The 23,903-nt window shown below is 38.1% G+C and overlaps 2 protein-coding genes across 8 annotated transcripts in view; one reads left to right on the top strand and one right to left on the bottom strand.

Moving 5' to 3' along the window:
• LOC124271050 (zinc finger CCCH-type with G patch domain-containing protein-like) overlaps window positions 1-23,903 on the bottom strand; it is an 87,761-nt gene that overhangs the window by 27,315 nt on the left and 36,543 nt on the right.
• The window catches only part of LOC124271048, a 51,154-nt gene that overhangs the window by 18,278 nt on the left and 8,973 nt on the right, over window positions 1-23,903 (top strand). The window contains exon 1 of one of the 7 annotated variants that reach the window (XM_046706105.1): window positions 2,490-2,580. The exons of 4 other annotated variants lie outside the window; for them this stretch is intronic. The gene's annotated coding sequence lies outside the window, so the exon portion shown is untranslated. Of the gene's footprint in view, window positions 1-2,489; window positions 2,581-12,368; window positions 12,381-14,591; window positions 14,616-23,903 lie in introns of those variants that run through there. 2 more of the 7 variants (XM_046706107.1, XM_046706111.1) reach the window with 2 other exon arrangements.

Here is a 23,903-nt window from a genome sequence, read left to right as displayed (position 1 = left end):
TGACTGACTTGCTTAGAATCCCCTTCAACACTGATATATCATGAGCTGACTGACTTGCTTAGAATCCCCTTCAACACTGATATATCATGAGCTTACTTTCTTGATTAGAATCCCCTTCAACACTGATATATCATGAGCTGACTGGCTTGCTTAGAATCCCCTTCACCACTGATATATCATGAGCTGACTGGCTTGCTTAGAATCCCCTTCAACACTGATATATCATGAGCTTACTTTCTTGATAAGAATCCCCTTCAACACTGATATATCGGATCATGAGCTTACTTTCTTGCTTAGAATCCCCTTCAGCACTGATATAGCATGAGCTGACTGGCTTGCTTAGAATCCCCTTCAACACTGATATATCATGAGCTTACTTTCTTGATCAGAATCCCCTTCAACACTGATATATCATGAGCTTACTGACTTGCCATGAAGGTGTCTGCCCAGGAAAGTCACATTTGAAAAATACCAATCGCTGCGAAAGCCACAATGAGTAAGGGAATCAATACCGTTTTTTCAAATAAGCGTCACCCATTGATCACAATGGATTAAACTCTTTTTAGTGACTTGTCCTTTGTTTGCTCAGTTAACCTATGATCGGCAACTTCTTTATTCTCGTTAAAGTATTTAGTTAACATATGATCGGCGACTTCTTTATTCTCATTGAAGTATTTAGTTAACATATGATCGGCGACTTCTTTATTCTCATTGAAGTATTTAGTTAACATATGATCGGCGACTTCTTTATTCTCATTGAAGTATTTAGTTAACATATGATCGGCGACTTCTTTATTCTCATTGAAGTATTTAGTTAACATATGATCGGCGACTTCTTTATTCTCATTGAAGTATTTAGTTAACATATGATCGGCGACTTCTTTATTCTCATTGAAGTATTTAGTTAACATATGATCGGGCGTGACTTCTTTATTCTCGTTGAAGTATTTAGTTAACATATGATCGGTACTTCTTTATTCCGACTTCTTTATTCTCGTTGAAGTATTTAGTTAACATATGATCGGCGACTTCTTTATTCTCGTTGAAGTATTTAGTTAACATATGATCGGCGACTTCTTTATTCTCGTTGAAGTATTTAGTTAACATATGATCGGCGACTTCTTTATTCTCGTTGAAGTATTTAGTTAACATATGATCGGTATTTAGTTAACTTCTTTATTCTCGTTGAAGTATTTAGTTAACATATGATCGAAGTGACTTCTTTATTCTCGTTGAAGTATTTAGTTAACATATGATGTGACTTCTTTATTCTGGTTGAAGTATTTAGTTAACATATGATCGGCGACTTCTTTATTCTCGTTGAAGTATTTAGTTAACATATGATCGGCGACTTCTTTATTCTCGTTGAAGTATTTAGTTAACATATGATCGGCGACTTCTTTATTCTCATTGAAGTATTTAGTTAACATATGATAACATATGTTCGGAACGAAAATACAATGATACATGGTAATGGGTCATTATATGGAAAAGAGCAATTTCAGCTTTTGCTGTTGAGAAAAGTTTGTATTTTTTTTATGTCATCATGTAAACTACTTTGGTTTGTATGACTGGTATATTGCATCAGCAGAGAAGTTTGGACAAGAATTTTCCATCAAATTTATTGTGACGTTTGCGAAAATACTGATTTTGGAAAATCTAGTAATAAATTTGTCTTAAAAACAGCTGTGGAATGGAAAGAGTTAGGTGTCACATATGTGGCTGTTTATAAGTATATTTGTGCAATAAATGGTCATTCTTCTAAATTTTGGGTTGCTGTTGAGTTTTTATCATGAATGTAAACATAATAACTGAGGCAACCATAGCTCTTGTCTCAGTTATCAGAAAAGAATAAAACATCAAACTGACCCTCCCATAAGTTGAAATGCTTCAAAGAAATAATTGGTTGCATAATCATAAATAATTTGTAAAAGGTGTTTGAGTACCTACGTGAGGCAGCTAGTTCACGTGATCTGTACTTTTCTCCACGAACAATTCAACTTGATTTGTAGATTTTACATCATGAATATTTCACATTATTTACGGTAACATGGATTAGCTAATACGGCATTGCAGGGAGAGCCACATTCACAAGCCTATTGCCGGTCGAGCCACACCATTTTCAACTCGGTTTTTCTTAAATGTGGCTTTCCCTGGGCTATAACTGCCATGAATCAACTTCAAACACTGATGTATACCATGAATATATCCAGAGCTGATCACTTTACATATAATCCCACTGAATAACACTGTAATGATCAACTTAAACAACAGTGACATGCTCAATTCAGCTATATCCATGTCAAACAACTTACAAAGTAATCTTTTGCTAAAGAGCACCTGACAAGCCCTCACATGATTTATGTTAAATTTTGGGGGCATGAAAAAACTAGGAGGTAGTTCATTATCATTTGAAAGGTATTAGGTCACAGCGACCCAGGTCTATCCGGCAACTGACATTCAAATCAACACATGCGAGATGTGACAAGCGAGATGGCCATTGTAGCAATACCGCGTGTTGTGGAACGTCGGGGGTACAATATTGTCAACGCTGTTGTTGCCAGCTACACACAGGTCAAGGTAATATGCAGTTTCTCTTTAAGAGCATAAGGTTAAATTAAAGTGATTAATATGCAGTTTCTCTTTAAGAGCATACGGTTAAATTAAAGTGATTGTTTGCCAAAAGAGGGGTAACCATATCATTATTTTTCCAGTTTTAAATGGATACAACTTTAAATTATGAAACTACATTTAAGTAAAGTAGTGAAGTTTTGTGATCCTTAGCAAAGTGTGAGTAGTATATATAGTTAGTCTGTTGCAACATGACCTGATTTATTTCATATGACTATATTCAATGTACCGTAATGATATAGTCATATGACAAGCAGTCTTCTTTAACTTGTGTTGAGTAGTATATTAATAAATACATTAGAAACAGATTATTTTGAGTAGAGAAGAAGATTAACATGTTTGATAAACAAGTAGCATTGATTAAATTAATGCATCTTCTATTGTTTCTTATGAAATGAGCAGTCATAAATATAACAAAATGGCAAATTCTGTGCAGATAACAGTTTAAAGAGACATGTATGCTGTTATCAAATAGTATTTGAAACATATGCTGACTTCTAGTCTGGGGCTTGTGTTTCATTGGATGGACTAGCATTACTGAAATTCATCAAAACGAAATAATCAATATTGCTGTGTTTAATTTTTATCTATTCGTAATATATTGACGAGAGTTATTTAGGGATTTATGAAATGATCTGTTGACATAACTTCATACATACCAAAGACATTAGCTTCTATACAAACTACACTGGTTTTCTTTGACAAAATGGAAACAATGGCCAGTTTGGTGAACAAGTCATACATGGCCAATAAAATCATTATATTTTCTGCTGGTCATGTTTTAGATTCACATGCCTCTAGTGTTGACGTAAACACAAACAGCATTGTGCTGTCATTCTTGTTTACACACTGATTATCTGTGATGCACCATTACCTTATGTCATTAATGTCAGTATGATATCAAAACCAAACTTTTCGACATTCAGTAATTTCATTAACAGTGTTTAAAGTATTAGAATGTACCAGCCAGCACTGCCTCACCTATTCATCTTAATCAATGTGTGGGGAGATTAAACTTCTATATTTAGATGCCCTAAGCAAACTGTCACCGCCCACAAAATAAATTGAGATAATTTGACATTCATATTCCCTTGCCCCTTGCATCAGTTTGGGAATTTTATAGAAATATACCACACAGCAACAAATGTAACTGGAACAACTGTAGAGACTCCATATGTTTAATTGAGAAATACAGTTCACTCTACCACCATGTACAGTGTAACAAAGCACACTTTTGTGCTGAACTATTATAGTTAAAGCACGAGGACACTTGCATCCAAGTGCTTTAACATTATAATAGTTCAAGGCGAAAGTGTGCTTTATTACACTATACATGGTGGTAGAGCGAACTGTATTTCTTTTCTAAGATGCCAAATTTAATACTTTCTAAGGATAATTACGAGTAATCTAAGGCAGAAAACAAACGACGGTGTCGGTGACCTTAATTAAGAATCCTTGCACAGGGCTACCTGGTGCGCTGTTCTATTGGTGTGTCTGGCCCCCTACGTTAAGACGAACGTTACCAGAAAAAACAGATGATAAACAGTTTGATGACGGTTTATGTTCGGATTAAATATCTTCTCTAAATCATTTTGATTACATCTCTGATTAACGTAAACCATATGGGGCAATATGAACGTCGCATTTCTACTACCATCGTGTGTTTAGATCAGTACATCCAGATGAAGCTGAGTAGTCAAGCGACATTCAACGATTGCATTGTGGGAATGCAAACATTGCAAACGTCACCGTGTTGCTGAAAACTTGTGAGTCGAATTGTGACATTTTAACCGTCGGAAAACATAAACGTAATGAATCCACAAGTAATGTTATCTGCGTGAAGCAACTGCAAACCAAGAAACGGGAAGCAACGGAGTAGTTTACTGTAGGAGACTGTACGAGGCGATGACAACTGACATTCATCGTGATGTCACTTACATTGTGACGTAATGCAAAAGTGTTCGATCACGAGGGGGTAGACTAGAACGGCCTAGTGACGCAAATACATTGTGACGTAATGCAAAAGTGTTCGATTATGAGGGGGTAGACTAGAATGGCCTTGTGACACCAATACATTGTGACGTAATGCAAAAGTGTTCAATACAGGGGTTGTGACGTAATGCAAAAGTGTTCGATCATAAGGGGGTAGACTAGAACGGCCTTGTGACGCCAATACATTGTGACATAATGCAAAAAGTGCACATTATCGTCTAATAAAGTACTGTCGGCGCCTTTGATCGTTCACCGAAGCATCTTAGAATGCATGATGCAATAGCTATAGCTGCTAAACAGTGAAACTAGCAGAAGCTTGAAACAGATCGGATTATGTGGAAAAAATGGAGACATCATCACTGGGATTATCTATGTGAAGTTTACGAGATTTCAGAGATGTCAAAACTGTGTATTTCTTTTCAAATGAAGGGATTCGTGTAGACTAATGCTTAGTCTCTGAATATATATAATTTTGATAGAAACAAATAATTCAATAAGTTTCCTGCAGCTTTTCGAACCGTGAAGATAAAAAGCTGCTATAGTAATAACACCATGACATAAGTTCCCATGAATTTGGTTCAAAGATATGCTAAATAACTTCATGTACATATAAATATTCTCATCTAAAAACATAATGTCAGCTAAAGAGAATAATGACCTAGATTATCCGCCGAAACAAATTTCAGTGGGTGTAATGACAAAATAACAGTGAAATTATATGAGCAGTTCACTGAAAATCAGTGATACCTTTAGATGTTTGCCAAAATGGCAAGTATGTAATTGCTACAGAATGTATCCAAAGGGTTTAGTGTGAATTTTCCATATGTATTTTAAAGACATTCACTGCCCACTGTAGTGCTGGTATTGGCATAGGACCTGCGATACGATACATCACGATACTAAAATTTTAGTCACGACGATATATTGCCAAAGTATTGTGCACTGAAGCTGCGATACAACATGTATCCCAATGTAAGTGTGGCAATACGATACGTATCATGATACTAAAATCTTTCATTCTAACATCAACTATAAAACAGTTTCCGATCAAAACAAAACCATCTTACAGTATTTCCTCGAATTACGCATTGTTCAATGTTCATTCGGAAACGAGATAATTACGTTTATACACAGACTTTGTGAATGTTAATACCACATGCCTGACACAGTTCTCGACGCAAGAATTTCCGAGAAAACGTTTACTTATGAAGGGAAAATATGTAAGCATATACTTTAATCATCAAACAAAAGTAAGTCTTTTTTATTGATATATATCCCGATTCAGCAATATTCAGACTTAAACATCGATATATTGTGGCCCATTTAAAGTATCGTATCGGGATATCTGACATTGTAAAACTTTGTATCGATTCATTGTATCGGCGGCCCATGGATCAATGCATCAATGCGTATCGATGAATCGTCACACCACTAGTCCACTGTCCACATCGTCTATTTTGTTCAGTGTCCTAATCTTAGAAAGAAAACTGTAATGATTGGAAACATGATACAGTTTAAATTAGTTGTCCAGATCATAATATATATATTACAAGTCGTGTGGAATACCTGACCAGGTGTAACCTTGACCAGTAAACTGTCATCAGAATCAGCTGTGTTTCTGTTTCCCTTTTGTCATGGCCAAACTTTACACTTTTACTATAACAAACACACACAAAATAGTGTTTTTCTTTGAGGTAATGGGAGAGCATACTCTGTGATCATAAAATTGAGTTATATATATAATAAGTCACATGTTCGTTGTAAATCTGAACCAATGACCCAAGGAGTTTGCACCTATATCCGGTAAAAGACTGTACATTTCTTTTGTCAGATGCAAAATTATCTATACAGGTTGAACACAGGCTCTAACACCTGAAAAGCATTATTAATACTGAAAATGAAGCAAGTTTGAGTAGCTTGTGTGTACACAAAGATAAAGATTGATAACATCAAAATGAAGTTTAATAACTTATGATTTTCAGAGACTTAAGTTGTTTACATGAACTTGTTTAAAGCCTTGAGAATAGTTTTGATTGATGGAGAGAGTAGTTTGCTCACGTGGTTAGTATCTGATATTTGCATTTTTCATAAGCAAATCCGTTTGTGAAGTGGCCTCATACACGGCTTTGAAGTTTTCCATAACGACACTTTAGATCTTTTATAATTCCTCCGTTTACATCCCTTTAAATAACAACATAGTCCTACCTTTTTCCATGTTAATAAAAGCTACATTAAAATGTTTTCATTCAGGAAATCAGTATTTAGATTCAGATGAAGTACAAAGATTTCTCAAAAGTTAATTTATTTAACACTTCTAATCACATTTGGGAGATATGTCATGGTACAAATGTGTTGGCTAATGGAATTACTTTTCATGCTTCCTTTTACAAATACAATGACATTGTTACACCAAAATATGGTACTATTAACCTAACAACCAATTCCCTTCAGGGTAATAAAGTATTATTATTTTTATTAAACATAAATTTAAAGAAAGCAGTAAGTGGACCAACAATATAGGAGCAGTTAATATGATAAATATGGTACTATTAACCTAACAAAGAGTAACAGAATGTCTGGTTTGAGAGGAGGCTTGCTTATTGTCATTCATGATGTTGAACTACTAGCCTACAACTATCTCTGTTCTCCTAAACCTACTGACCCATAAACCCAACCTCAATGTATCTAAATCACCAAGGATACAAACATTAAATAAATGTGCATTCATCTTTAATGTAAATCTTCATGGGATGCTTTATTGTTACTGATAATGTTTTCCTACCAACAAATCACATTTCGGATTTCAAGCCACAATGATAAATGGATGAAACAAATTCCTGACAAAACATTAACATAACCAACAATGGCTTCACAGGACTGGATGTAATTCAATTTCACACAATGACAGGTCAGTATATGTGGTTATGAATGTAAGTTGTGAGGTAAAGTGTATTATTCCATGATTGATAGGCCCTCCTCTATCATACTGATGACTGATGCACCTGTGACATGAGTTAGGTTTCAGAATGGACGCAGCATGCTGTATGTGAAATGCTGTGTGTTATTATGTTTGTATGAAGTTGAACTGACGCCTAGACTCCAGTATTGGTTGTTACTTATGTTTGACTCAAGTTGGTTTCTAAATGAAGCAGACCTGTGAAGTTCTTGGGATCTTCAGTAACCCATGCTTGTCGTAAGAGGCGACTAACGGGATCGGGTGGTCAGGCTTGCAGACTTGGCTGACACATGTCATTGGTTCCCAGTTGCGCAGATCAATGCTCATTCTGTTGATCACCGGATTGGCTGGTCCAGACTAGATTGGTATTTACAGACTGCCACCATATAGCTGGAATATTGCTGAGTGCCGCGTAAAACTAAACTCACTCAATCTAAATGAAGCAGCACCTATGTACATTTACAATCTTCGTAAGGGTTCATGTAATTCGGACATGCTTAGGAGAATAGCATGATGAAGAGCTACAACAGGAAGAGTGAGTGAGTGAATATGGTTTTACGCCAATTTTAGCAATATTCCAGCAGGGGGCTACACACACTGTAACCATTTGTGGAATCAAACCTAGGGCTTCAGCATGACAAGCTAACGCTTTAACCATTAGGCTACCCCACCACCCCTACAACAGGAAGAAGTTCTAATGCCTTTGAATGTGGATGAGTTGGGTTTATAATCAATATTTCAGTTATATCATCCCAGAAAGTCACCATGAAGTTCTAAAGTGACACCGTTCATAGACTCTTGTCACTTTAAACACACGCCAACCACTGAAAGAACAATTCTAAGTCAGGCAAATTAGAGATTCAAGCTCATGAACACATGATCCTGGCAAGGATAGGGGACAAAACTCTGTACAACCATGACTGTATTTTAGATCACTGGACAACCCATGCCTCCTTTTACCCAGGGTTATCATTTGAGCTCTAGAAGGGTGCATAAAGTTGAACAAAGCAGTTATATGTACAGGTTAGGACTTGCCAAGCTCTTAGCGTCTGTGCATTATACTCTAGCCTGCACTTTGAAATGAGAAAAATGAATTGAACTGGGTTTCAGAAAACAGTACTATAGATGCACAATGCCATCTGAATGGTGCCCACAAATGTTACACACAGGGCATGTGTTGTAAGTACTTTAGTGAATGAGTTCCCTCAGTTTGAAGAAGGGTGTACCTGTGGTGCAAGTTGGGTTTCAAAATGGAGACATGCTGATGAGGAACACAGGGGTACTGTGTACACGGTACCCTCAGTGGAGACTCTGGGGTAGATGTTATGTTTACTCAAGTAGGGGGGTATTCTGTCATACAGAACAACGACAAATACTGAAACTATTAAAAAATCTGTAACAAAACAGATATTTCAGTACGGTCAAGGCCATATTGGGGAGTTGTGATGCGTACCAAGGTTGTATGCATGAGAAGGCACATCAAACTTATGCACATAAAATTCAGGTTTAAGAAATGGTGGATTAGAAAGATTTTACCATCATGAGTTAACATGACAATTTAATGCTTTGTCGACATACTATGAAGGAATTTGTTGCAGAAGACAGTAAATATTCACCACTACCTCATACATGTAGGCGTAAAAACTAACGGGAACATGGAGGACAAGTCACACCATTCATCCTGTAAGTTCTTAAAGAACCACTAAACTTTGTTTTTGTTACTCTTTTAACCATTACATATGAAAGATTTGTGGTTAGTCTTATGCGGAACACCAAATTTATTCTTTAAAAAACTTGTGGTTAATTAATACCCGGCGATTAAAAGTTGCCAAAAATTCGCCTGCTTCACTCTAAGCCATGCGAAAACCACAGAGAGGTTACGTAACTCTGTCGCCAGAGCACTGCAGTGGCGTCATATGAGGAGCGATTTTCAGTTAGTTGTATAGAAAGTGTGTAGCGGCTCATCATTTTGATGATTTCTCGACATGAGCGACGACATGCCGAATCGTTGCTTTGTCGTCAATTGCTCCTAGGGGTCGGGTGATGGTGTCACCATGCACAGATTTCCACAGGACCCTGCAGTTCGTGCTAAATGGGTTATGTTTGTGAGTGCTTGAAGCGGCGTTAGGGAAGCCTGAAGCGATATCTTACTTGTGTTCAGATGGCTTCACGGAAGTTAAAGAATCAAAACTACTTACTAGTTATAGTAAAATATGTATATGATTGATGACCATAAAGATTTTCCATAACACAACTTGTAACATAACGATTTCTTCCTCGGAAGTGAGGTTGTGGTGAAGTAACAATAATATTGTAAGTAGTATTATATTGACACCCACCTAAGCTGCCAGGAGAGAAATTGTTATGTTATCGCTATGTCATGCAAAATCCTATTGGCCATCAATAAAATACATATTTTACTACCAGTAGAAAGTAGTTTTGATTTTGTAACTTCGGTGAAAACAGACCTAAATAGCATTTATCCACAGACTGGCGGATGTTCCAGACAGGGCGCGCCATTTTGAAAATCGTAAAGTCTGTTAGAATTAATGAGATTATAGTTTGTTTTCATCAAGTTAGAAAATCAAAACTACTTTCTACTAAAGTAGTTAAATATGTATTGGAATCATAACCAAAAGGTTTTGCATGACACAACTTATAACATAACGATTTCTTCCACGGAAGAGAGGTGGGGGTCGAGAAGTCACAATACTGCTTGCCGATAAATTTCTTGCTACATTCACATGGTTAATGTCCACTCACCAGTATGTAGATACTAGTCAGTAATGCGTCTTTATATTTGGTCTTATAATCCTAATTAGTTTATTATCATACTTTTATGCATTTTGAAACTAAATAAAAGCTGACGATCTGCTGATACTTATAGTGAATTTATAACAGAACTGTAATATCTAGACATTTTATAGTTTGCCAGTGTGAATCATAATTCGCACACACACCCTAGTGTATGTTGTCTGTCTCATTACACTTCACGGCGAAAACAATGATTCTGTTGAATGCTACGACAAATGAATAAAAAACAAAATGCAAATATTATAAATTAAAACAGATTAAAGTTATAGGAACAATATCAGGCCATTACCTTGTTTGAGGAATGTATCCATCAATATCCACAAAACTGTTCCAAATGATGTGTCTTTTAACAGTTTAATATACGAAAAAGTGATAAATCTTTTTCAGGTATTGGTGTATAGTCTCATTGGTCACCCAAGATATCACACCTGGCAACTAATTGCATAATGTCCGCCTTTCATTAAAAACAGTAATTTAGTTAGCCAATAATGGGCAATCAATCAATGTATTGCGGTTAATCCTTTGAAAGAAGGGCGTTGTTTTTCGCAGACACCGACGACGCGGCAGAGTGTATTCAGTATAGATTAGTAAATCTACATACATAAACACTACCTTTTGACAATTCCGGCTGTGTAAGATAAAAGTAATTAATCAATCAAGCGTGTTATCGGTTAATCCTTTGATCGATGTTTATAATGTTGAATATTTACTCCAGACACAAGAAATGCCAAATGGGAACCTTTGTCGGGTAATCTAAGTGTGTTACCACTAATTATACCTGTTATAAATTCATTAACTGACCATCAAGTGAATGATGACAAATAACATGTGTAGGTTTATACCACCTAACACGGGTTACAACAAGGGAGTATTAATTGCTGTATTGCATGTGAAAACTTATGGGCGACACAGTTTTGAGAATACAAACATATTTTTACATGACATGATTAAATATCGAGGGTAAAAAACACAGAAATGGGATCAATTTGGATCAGTCATTATACAAATAGGGCCCTAACGACACCAATCAATTGTGACAGAAGCGTCTATGAAAACAAGTTGTAACTTCGAACTAGGCAAAGCAGGAGACAAAATTAAATGCCAGTAGATTGTGAGAACATAAGCTTTCATTTTCCACAACAATTGTCACGCGATTTCAGGTTTATACATGCCTGTAAACAAGATAATTTACCCCTAAAATGTAGATGAATTCTGCATCGACCCTCAAAGCTATTCCTCATATGACGTCACAGAGTCGCGCTCTGATTGGTTGAAATTTCGTTGTGGGTGAGAATTGTGCACTGTTGTCAAAAGGTCGATTTAAGTCAATTAAAGGTCGAAATGAGTAGTTTTAATGACGAGGTTTCATTTATAACGATGCCAGTTAGTGATTTATGTATTTTTACCCCTAGGGTTTATGTGACCTTTAAAAACAATGGAAAGATTCATTTCATCATTGTTCTTTCTTCTAAGTAGCGATGACGAATTTACGACTCTTGAAACTGGAGAATAAAAGTGTCCCTTGTTAAAACAGCTCTCTATATTTGTTTTCTTAATTTTTCTTTCTCAATGCCCAGACAATCTTTGTCTGAAACTTCCCCTGATCACGTAGTCAGTTGTTGATGTGTTTTCTTTGTCGATTTAGATCTGCTTCAAATGTTTATTCTTGTGCTAACACCAAGAGTACTTCTATAATGTGCACAGTTATAACGTCAACAGTGTTGTGTGAGGTACAGCGATATAGTTATGAACTGCAGAGCAATCAAATGAACAGTGGCAAAGTGTACAATAGGTGTATACAGATGTAAGTGTACAATAGGTGTATAAAGATGTAAGTGTCCAATAGGTGTATAAAGATGTAAGTGTCCAAAAGGTGTATAAAAGATGTAAGTGTCCAATAGGTGTATAAAGATGTCAGTGTCCAATAGGTGTATAAAGATGTAAGTGTCCAATAGGTGTACAGTGATGAAGTTTACAGTGATAAAGTGTAGAGTCCAATCATGCACAATGATAAAGTTTAGAATAAGTGCACAATGATAAAGTGTACAGTGATTAAGTGTCCAGTGATAAAGCGTACAGTGATTAAGTGTACAATGATAAGTGTACAGTGATTTAGTGTACAATAAAAAAGCGTACAGTGATTTAGTGTACAATGATAAAGTGTTCAGTGATTAAGTGTACAATGATAAAGTGTTCAGTGATTAAGTGTACAATGATAAAGTGTACAGTGATTTAGTGTACAATGATAACGTGTTCAGTGATTAAGTGTACAATGATAACATGTACAGTGATTAAGTGTACAATGATAATGTGTTCAGTGATTAAGTGTACAATGATAAAGTGTACAGTGATTAAGTGTACAATGATAAAAGTGTACAGTAATTAAGTGTACAATGATAAAGTGTACAGTAATTAAGTGTCCAATGAATAAAGTGTACAGTAATTAAGTGTACAATGATAAAGTGTACAGTAATTAAGTGTACAATGATAAAGTGTACAGTAATTAAGTGTCCAATGAATAAAGTGTACAGTGATTTAGTGTACAATGATCAAATTTACAGTGATAAAGTGTGCATTGATGAAGTACCATGAAAAAGTATACAGTGACAAAGATGTACCATGATAAAGTGTACACTGTTAAAATGCACAAAAAGTGTACAGTGATAAAGATGTACCTTTATAATGATTAACGCCATGTGGAAATGTAGAAGAATTCAAGGCTGCTTGCATTGATGTGTTAAGGCAATATGTGTTCCTATACACAAACAGCAGATAATTTATTGCAGAGAAAATCTTTGTCAGGTGTTTTAGGCATGTCACAATGCGGTTCGTAATTTACTGAAATATTTCAGCATTATATCTTATTGAATGCCATTGTTTTCAATCCTGTGTAATGTTTGTGAATGAAAACTGTTCACCTGAATACACCATTTGCTTGTCCCGAGTGTAAGGGAAATTTGTGCTCAGCCCTGAATTTACATTACAAATCTTTAGGTTTGTTGCAGGGTAGAATAAATCTTCGGGGGAATATAACAAGGTTCACAGTTACACACACTATAGCTGTATCTGCTATCCAACGTCTTGCCTTACTCCCTGTAACCCAGCACTCATAAAACATAAAGTGTGACACCTTCAGCCTCACAAATCACAAGTAACAACAGAGGTGAGAGTTATCTGCCCTTGGTCTTTGATCAGCAGACAATGTGAGTTCAGACATGTATGAGGAACCTTAGTTCTGTCTTAAACACTCGAGGGTGGATAAAACTCAACAGGTTGTATTATGTAGCCTTGATCAATGATAAGCATGTTAACACCACATACTGCCTAAGGTACTGGAGCTTACCTTTCACAAAGTGTCACAATGTAGAGATTATTTGTCACAGGCAAGCTAACTTGCATTAAAATATTCTATCCAACATTCGGGTATGATAAAACAAGCTTCAACAATAGTTTCAAGTTTTCTGAAAAATCAGAACACCTTTCTATGAGAGATTTAAATGTGCAAAATGTTATTTTTCTTCCCTGATATTTCACTTAGAGACTAGTCATATAATACATGGGTGGTAGGTGGGTGGTCAGTCCTGGAAATATCAATCATTTCTATTCCATCTTATAAGTTTTTCTTGTAATTGTTCAGAAATTATTAATAATAGCTATGTACACTGGCCCCTTGTGGCAACTGCCTATACAAATATCACTTCATACTTCTTTCCTACAAAAATGAAAACAGATAATCATCCTGATTTTCATACAACAACAAAAAAATGAGAATTTATGGATGTCAACTTCTTTATTATGAGAAACACGGCATTGCAGAGTATTTTCGTACTCCACCACCAAGTTGATATCAATAAATTCCCACCTTTTATGTGTATCACTTCTAAATGCCGTTCAAACACTTTAACAAAAAATCAGAACAATTTTATTGGTCAGTGTGAGGAAAGAAGGGTTAATAGAAATAGACATGTCTCTTGATTAGGAAGCTGACAGCACAGAAAAGGTTAAGTATACAAACGGATAAACACAGAACTATACAACAGTTAGAAGTAAAGGGGTTAACCCAGCTCCACACGACCTATCCCCCACACAATGTTGTACAAACACACGCTACCAGAGTCAAGGGATCTGTGCATGGGCTGTCAAAGAGGTGATGTTGACCCATCTCATTACACTCTCTTTACCTGATCCCTTCCCTGGATACCTATCTACCTGTTAATTAAAGGTGAGACACTGGATGAATGGATCAAGGATTTCGAACATATTTCCACAGTTAAATCTCACTGTTTATGTGCACCGTTACATTAGGGGCGGAACCTGGAGACAAACAGTCTCAGAGACAATGAATGATCAGCAAAGGTGTAATGGCTGTTGATTACAGGTAAGACAGGTACATTTACCTCCGAACAGAGCTGAATTATTCTGATGCATTGTTTGAAACATAATTTTGTGTCAGCTGAAAGAAAGTTGAGAATGGATTACTATAAGACTGGTAGCTGATTGTCTAGGAGTACAGGTGTGAATACCTGTAGTCAGCAGGTGAGTAACAGGAAGGAAATACCTGGGAACATGCATGTTTAGGTAAATCAGTGTGATGCTGTTACGCCCTTTGTGGATTAACTGGAGGTATTAACATGGGATGACAATGTCTAGAGGAAAGTTACATCATGTACATACCCGTTGTTCAATGATGATGCATACATAAAGGTGGCCATTCTTGGACAGGTAACACAGGTAAGTCAAAATAATGTTTCAATGTCTGTACGGAAAGAGGAGAAACTATATAAGTCAAACATGGCAGGTTAATTATTATCAGATTACAAATTCCCTACACAAAATGTCACCTTGACATTTATTTCCATTTCAATTTTATTTTATACAAGGTTGTTTTCTATTCTGTTCCTTTCTCATCATATAGTGCTTTTATCCCTTGCTTTTTATCATGACATCATGAGATACATTCCTTTCTGGACAATGGATCTAGGAAAAACAAGACTTGCATGTGTTAAAAAATTATAATGTAAAAATATCACTAAAACGACTTTGAAAATTGTAGGTACTATAATTGTATCACTGGTGTCACAGTGAAATCCTATTTTACATAACCTGTTCGGAAATGTATTTAGTTTTGTTCATAGAGCAAAACACACATAAAGTCCCTTTATTATAGATTACATCTTCTCAGGATAAATTTTATAGCTGTTGTTAACCTTTATGTGAGAAAAATACAAAAACAGAAATCTGACAGTTTCAGCATCTAATTATTCTGTACCTGTGTGTTTATATTCGATAAATACACCTTGGCCCCTCAACTGTATCAGTTAGTAAGTACATACATATGTACCAGGTACGCTTACCTGTTGATTACAGGTATGCCTACCTGTTGATTACAGGTTAGAGAAAGTGAAATACGCCTACACTACAAAAGTCTTCACAAAGAAACTGCCATGGCTTTCTAGCATTGTAAATTCAGGGGTGAAAGTACATTTAAAATGTCAGGTGGGTTTACCTGTTGATTACAGGTGCAAGAGGCAATAAATGCCAAACACCTGAAAATGCAGATACTGTAAAGCATCACAGCTTAGTCGACCATTACAGGAAACAACTTAAAAAATACTTATTACATTTGAAAGAAGTTATGTTTTCCTTACCAGTATTAACAATTTCATATTTTTCTAAAATTGTAATTTCAAGGGATTTCTTGTTGATATTTTGTCTCCAGCCTATTGAACTGCCAATCAGTCTGGCTTCGTCAGACTACTGCACATCTAACAAACATCACACCTTTACAAATCAAGTGCAACTAAAATATTTTCTTAAAGCTTGAATTGGAATATTACGTGCTCAGTTGCTACCATGGATCCCATTTCCCACGATGCACAGCCCGGAGGGTGGCTATAAAACTCAACTCTGAAGGATATGTTTTTAATGAAAGTTGCTCCAGGTGTTGCAACATATATCTAAACAGGAAATCTGTTAAAAAAAACTTAAACTTAATATTGCTGTATTTCCTCTATTTGTTGCCCATGGCTCTCATGACTGAATATTTATGACCTCATCAAAAGGAAAAGATAGAAGTAAAGTATGACACCGGACAAGATGTGTGTTACTTTATCAGGTCACTGATTCCATGTGAGAGACTAAACTAGAATGATACTTCAAGTGTGGGACTATTGTGTCATGGTGTGACTGGAACTGTGCCATGATGCACCCTGCATTGTGTCATGGAGTGACTTGTACTGTGCCATGATGCACCCTGCATTGTGTCATGGAGTTACTTGTACTGTGTCACAATGCACCCTGCATTGTGTCATGGAGTTACTTGTACTGTGCCATGATGCACCCTGCATTGTGTCATGATGCACCCTGCATGATTGTGTCCATGATGCACCCTTCATTGTGTCATGATGTGACTTGTACTGTGCCATGATGCACCCTACATTGTGTCATGATGTGACTTGTATTGTGTCATGATGCACCCTACATTGTGTCATGGAGTGACTTGTACTGTGCCATGATGCACCCTACATTGTGTCATGATGTGACTTGTACTGTGCCATGATGCACCCTTCATTGTGTCATGATGTGACTTGTACTGTGCCATGATGCACCCTACATTGTGTCATGATGTGACTTGTATTGTGCCATGATGCACCCTACATTGTGTCATGATGTGACTTGTACTGTGCCATGATGCACCCTTCATTGTGTCATGATGTGACTTGTACTGTGCCATGATGCACCCTTCATTGTGTCATGATGTGACTTGTACTGTGTCATGATGCACCCTTCATTGTGTCATGATGCACCCTTCATTGTGTCATGATGTGACTTGTACTGTGCCATGATGCACCCCTGTCATGATGTGACTTGTGTCATGATGTGACTTGTACTGTGTGACTTGTATGCACCCTTCATTGTGTCATGATGTGACTTGTACTGTGTCATGATGCACCCTGCATTGTGTCATGATGTGACTTGTACTGTGTCATGATGCACCCTTCATTGTGTCATGATGTGACTTGTACTGTGTGCCATGATGCACCCTACATTGTGTCATGATGTGACTTGTACTGTGTCATGATGCACCCTACATTGTGTCATGATGTGACTTGTACTGTGCCATGATGCACCCTTCATTGTGTCATGATGTGACTTGTATTGTGTCATGATGCACCCTTCATTGTGTCATGATGTGACTTGTACTGTGCCATGATGCACCCTTCATTGTGTCATGATGTGACTTGTATTGTGTCATGATGCACCCTACATTGTGTCATGATGTGACTTGTACTGTGCCATGATGCACCCTTCATTGTGTCATGATGTGACTTGTACTGTGCCATGATGCACCCTTCATTGTGTCATGATGTGACTTGTACATTGTGTCATGTGTGATGCACCCTTCATTGTGTCATGATGTGACTTGTACTGTGTCATGATGCACCCTTCATTGTGTCATGATGTGACTTGTACTGTGTCATGATGCACCCTTCATTGTGTCATGATGTGACTTGTACTGTGTCATGATGCACCCTTCATTGTGTCATGATGTGACTTGTACTGTGCCATGATGCACCCTTCATTGTGTCATGATGTGACTTGTATTGTGTCATGATGCACCCTTCATTTTGTCATGATGTGACTTGTACTGTGCCATGATGCACCCTTCATTGTGTCATGATGTGACTTGTACTGTGTCATGATGCACCCTTCATTGTGTCATGATGTGACTTGTATTGTGTCATGATGCACCCTGCATTGTGTCATGATGTGACTTGTACTGTGTCATGATGCACCCTTCATTGTGTCATGATGTGACTTGTACTGTGCCATGATGCACCCTTCATTGTGTCATGATGTGACTTGTGCTTGTACATTGTGTCATGATGTGATGATGCACCCTTCATTGTGTCATGATGTGACTTGTACTGTGTCATGATGCACCCTTCATTGTGTCATGATGTGACTTGTACTGTGCCATGATGCACCCTTCATTGTGTCATGATGTGACTTGTACTGTGCCATGATGCACCCTTCATTGTGTCATGTCATGATGATGACTTGTATTGTGCATGATGATGCACCCTTCATTGTGTCATGATGTGACTTGTACTGTGCCATGATGCACCATGATGTGACATTGTGTCACCCTTGATGTGTCTTGTGTACTGTGTCATGATGCACCCTTCATTGTGTCATGATGTGACTTGTACTGTGTCATGATGCACTCTTCATTGTGTCATGATGTGACTTGTACTGTGTCATGATGCACCCTTCATTGTGTCATGATGTGACTTGTACTGTGTCATGATGCACCCTACATTGTGTCATGATGTGACTTGTACTGTGCCATGATGATGCACCCTACATTGTGTCATGATGTGACTTGTACTGTGCCATGATGCACCCTTCATTGTGTCATGATGTGACTTGTACTGTGCCATGATGCACCCTACATTGTGTCATGATGTGACTTGTACTGTGCCATGATGCACCCTACATTGTGTCATGATGTGACTTGTACTGTGCCATGATGCACCCTACATTGTGTCATGATGTGACTTGTACTGTGCCATGATGCACCCTACATTGTGTCATGATGTGACTTGTACTGTGCCATGATGCACCCTTCATTGTGTCATGATGTGACTTGTACTGTGCCATGATGCACCCTACATTGTGTCATGATGTGACTTGTACTGTGCCATGATGCACCCTTCATTGTGTCATGATGTGACTTGTACTGTGCCATGATGCACCCTACATTGTGTCATGATGTGACTTGTACTGTGCCATGATGCACCCCATTTCATTGTGTCATGATGTGACTTGTACTGTGCCATGATGCACCCTTCATTGTGTCATGATGTGACTTGTACTGTGCCATGATGCACCCTACATTGTGTCATGATGTGACTTGTACTGTGTCATGATGCACCCTACATTGTGTCATGATGTGACTTGTACTGTGCCATGATGCACCCTACATTGTGTCATGATGTGACTTGTACTGTGCCATGATGCACCCTACATTGTGTCATGATGTGACTTGTACTGTGCCATGATGCACCCTACATTGTGTCATGATGTGACTTGTACTGTGTCATGATGCACCCTACATTGTGTCATGATGTGACTTGTACTGTGCCATGATGCACCCTACATTGTGTCATGATGTGACTTGTACTGTGCCATGATGCACTCTACATTGTGTGTCATGATGTGACTTGTACTGTTGTACTACATTGTGTCCATGATGCACCCTTACATTTGTGTCATGATGTGACTTGTACTGTGCCATGATGCACCCTTCATTGTGTCATGATGTGACTTGTACTGTGCCATGATGCACCCTACATTGTGTCATGATGTGACTTGTACTGTGCCATGATGCACCCTACATTGTGTCATGATGTGACTTGTACTGTGCCATGATGCACCCTACATTGTGTCATGATGTGACTTGTACTGTGCCATGATGCACCCTACATTGTGTCATGATGTGACTTGTACTGTGCCATGATGCACCCTACATTGTGTCATGATGTGACTTGTACTGTGTCATGATGCACCCCACATTGTGTCATGATGTGACTTGTACTGTGCCATGATGCACCCTACATTGTGTCATGATGTGACTTGTACTGTGTCATGATGCACCCTACATTGTGTCATGATGTGACTTGTACTGTGCCATGATGCACCCTACATTGTGTCATGATGTGACTTGTACTGTGTCATGATGCACCCTACATTGTGTCATGATGTGACTTGTACTGTGCCATGATGCACCCTTCATTGTGTCATGATGTGACTTGTACTGTGCCATGATGCACCCTACATTGTGTCATGATGTGACTTGTACTGTGCCATGATGCACCCTACATTGTGTCATGATGTGACTTGTACTGTGCCATGATGCACCCTTACATTGTGTCATGATGTGACTTGTACTGTGCCATGATGCACCCTACATTGTGTCATGATGTGACTTGTACTGTGTCATGATGCACCCTACATTGTGTCATGATGTGACTTGTACTGTGCCATGATGCACCCTTCATTGTGTCATGATGTGACTTGTACTGTGCCATGATGCACCCTACATTGTGTCATGATGTGACTTGTACTGTGCCATGATGCACCCTACATTGTGTCATGATGTGACTTGTACTGTGCCATGATGCACCCTTCATTGTGTCATGATGTGACTTGTACTGTGCCATGATGCACCCTACATTGTGTCATGATGTGACTTGTACTGTGTCATGATGCACCCTACATTGTGTCATGATGTGACTTGTACTGTGCCATGATGCACCCTACATTGTGTCATGATGTGACTTGTACTGTGCCATGATGCACCCTACATTGTGTCATGATGTGACTTGTACTGTGTCATGATGCACCCTACATTGTGTCATGATGTGACTTGTACTGTGCCATGATGCACCCTTCATTGTGTCATGATGTGACTTGTACTGTGCCATGATGCACCCTACATTGTGTCATGATGTGACTTGTACTGTGTCATGATGCACCCTACATTGTGTCATGATGTGACTTGTACTGTCTCATGGTGTGACTTGTACTGTGCCATGATGCACCCTTCATTGTGTCATGATGTGACTTGTACTGTGCCATGATGCACCCTTCATTGTGTCATGATGTGACTTGTACTGTGTGATGATGCACCCTACATTGTGTCATGATGTGACTTGTACTGTGCCATGATGCACCCTACATTGTGTCATGATGTGACTTGTACTGTGCCATGATGCACCCTACATTGTGTCATGATGTGACTTGTACTGTGCCATGATGCACCCTTCATTTGTGTCATGATGTGTCATGTGCCATGATGCACCCTACATTGTGTCATGATGTGACTTGTACTGTGCCATGATGCACCCTACATTGTGTCATGATGTGACTTGTACTGTGCCATGATGCACCCTACATTGTGTCATGATGTGACTTGTACTGTGTCATGATGCATGTGACTTGTACTGTGTCATGATGCACCCTACATTGTGTCATGATGTGACTTGTACTGTGCCATGATGCACCCTACATTGTGTCATGATGTGACTTGTACTGTGCCATGATGCACCCTACATTGTGTCATTGTGACTTGTACTGTGTCATGTGCACCCTACTTGTCATGATGTGACTTGTACTGTGCCATGATGCACCCTTCATTGTGTCATGATGTGACTTGTACTGTGCCATGATGCACCCTTCATTGTGTCATGATGTGACTTGTACTGTGCCATGATGCACCCTACATTGTGTCATGATGTGACTTGTACTGTGCCATGATGCACCCTACATTGTGTCATGATGTGACTTGTACTGTGTCATGATGCACCCTACATTGTGTCATGATGTGACTTGTACTGTGTCATGATGCACCCTACATTGTGTCATGATGTGACTTGTACTGTGCCATGATGCACCCTACATTGTGTCATGATGTGTGACTTGTACTGTGCCATGATGCACCCTACATTGTGTCATGATGTGACTTGTACTGTGCCATGATGCACCCTACATTGTGTCATGATGTGACTTGTACTGTGCCATGATGCACCCTACATTGTGTCATGATGTGACTTGTACTGTGCCATGATGCACCCTACATTGTGTCATGATGTGACTTGTACTGTGCCATGATGCACCCTTCATTGTGTCATGATGTGACTTGTACTGTGTCATGATGCACCCTACATTGTGTCATGATGTGACTTGTACTCATTGTGCCATGATGCACCCTACATTGTGTCATGATGTGTCATGTACTGTGTGACTTGTACTGTGTCATGATGCACCCTACATTGTGTCATGATGTGACTTGTACTGTGCCATGTGCACCCTACATTGTGTCATGGAGTGACCATGATGCACTCTGTCATTGTGTCATGATGTGACTTGTACTGATGCAGTCACTTCTGTTTGTGATGCATCGCGGTGTAAGTTCAGTCTAACCCACACTGTCAGGTAAGATATTAAAGAAGACTCACTCTCACTAGCACACCAAGTTGTGCATCTACAGGAGTGCAATCATCATGTCATATACGGTATGTCAATGTTGTACAAGGTAACAGAGTTGACAGTGAGAGGAGGGCCAAGTGAGTGTTGAGTGTCACGTGGTGCAAGGTCGTCCAGCGAAGGATCACACAGTCTGAGTCAATACCACCCACAAACAAATAAAGTCTATCCTTAAGTAAAAAATAATCACTTCTCTGTCTGACAATTTGTCTGAATAAAATGGAAAAGAAATGTGAGGCTCATTTTCAAAGTTATTTTGTTGCCAAACACATACCAATCACATGCACTTTTATTCTTTAAATTAAATGAAATTTCAAATGTTATGAATATCATAAGAATGTCCCTAAATTGCCATGCAGCATAATCATTGCAACATCTTGAAACTCTCATAGTCGGTAGTCAATATATATAAAAATGCTGATTTATCATTTATCAATATTCACACACAAACACATTTCAAGTCACTAATGATTACAAATTCAATGCAATTGAATCTCTTCATTTTATAAGAACACCTCATAATTAAAAGTAAGGTGGGAGTGTTTTTGGCATGAAAATCAACAGCTTATAACATATATCCACTTATCTTCAGTGATGCATACATAATTTTCAATGCTATTTGAGGGACGGTTGGGTAGCCCAGTGGTTAAGACGTTCGCTCGTCACGCCGAAGACCCGGGTTCGATCCCCCACATGGGCACAATGTGTGAAGTCCATTTCTGGTGTCCCCCGCCATGATATTGCTGGAATATTGCTAAAAGCGGCGTAAAACCATACTCACTCACTCACTCAATGCTATTTGAATTCCAATGGAATCTCAGGGCATGATTTAAGTATTTAGAACTTGCACTGGTGCAACCTGAAACTGCTGAATGTAACCTTGATTTAAACCAACTTGCACCCTGTGCATGTTAACATTTTGCTGTTCAAAGAACACAGACTTCAGCTGGAAAACAGAATGATGAGGAACTGACTTGGAACAGTGACTCCAATGGCTACGCAGACAGTATTTGAATGACTGTTACAGTTCATGTCATGGAATTCTATGAAGTAAAATAAAATGATCTTATCAGGCCCAGAATAATTTTCTTAAGATGTTGTTCTAAATAATCTTTACCAAAATTCAAACATTATATACAATGTTAAATTCCACAGCAGATGCAGTCTGTTTTATCAAGTGCAACAAGGACAATACCTCAGGTTGCACCAGGTGCAAGTAGGTTTCTTTCCATGAATGGAGCCTCAAGACTCCTTTCTAACATCAACATTTTATGTTTATAACCTCTGCATACAAAACAAGCTATATGGATATATATGTCCTGTTGTATCACACTGCTTATCACATATTTCTTTAACTGTTACATATCTTGCCTCCAGAAAAATCCATAAACTGAAATCAATTCATACTCTGCTCAAACGCAAACCAAGAAAAACATGAACACCTGCACACACGCACAAA

The sequence above is a fragment of the Haliotis rubra genome, unplaced genomic scaffold (assembly GCF_003918875.1).
Source record: "Haliotis rubra isolate DU_JTF1 unplaced genomic scaffold, ASM391887v1 Scf157, whole genome shotgun sequence".
In the NCBI taxonomy this organism is placed as follows: Eukaryota; Metazoa; Mollusca; class Gastropoda; order Lepetellida; family Haliotidae; genus Haliotis; species Haliotis rubra.
This window is presented reverse-complemented; position numbering and strand designations above follow the sequence as displayed.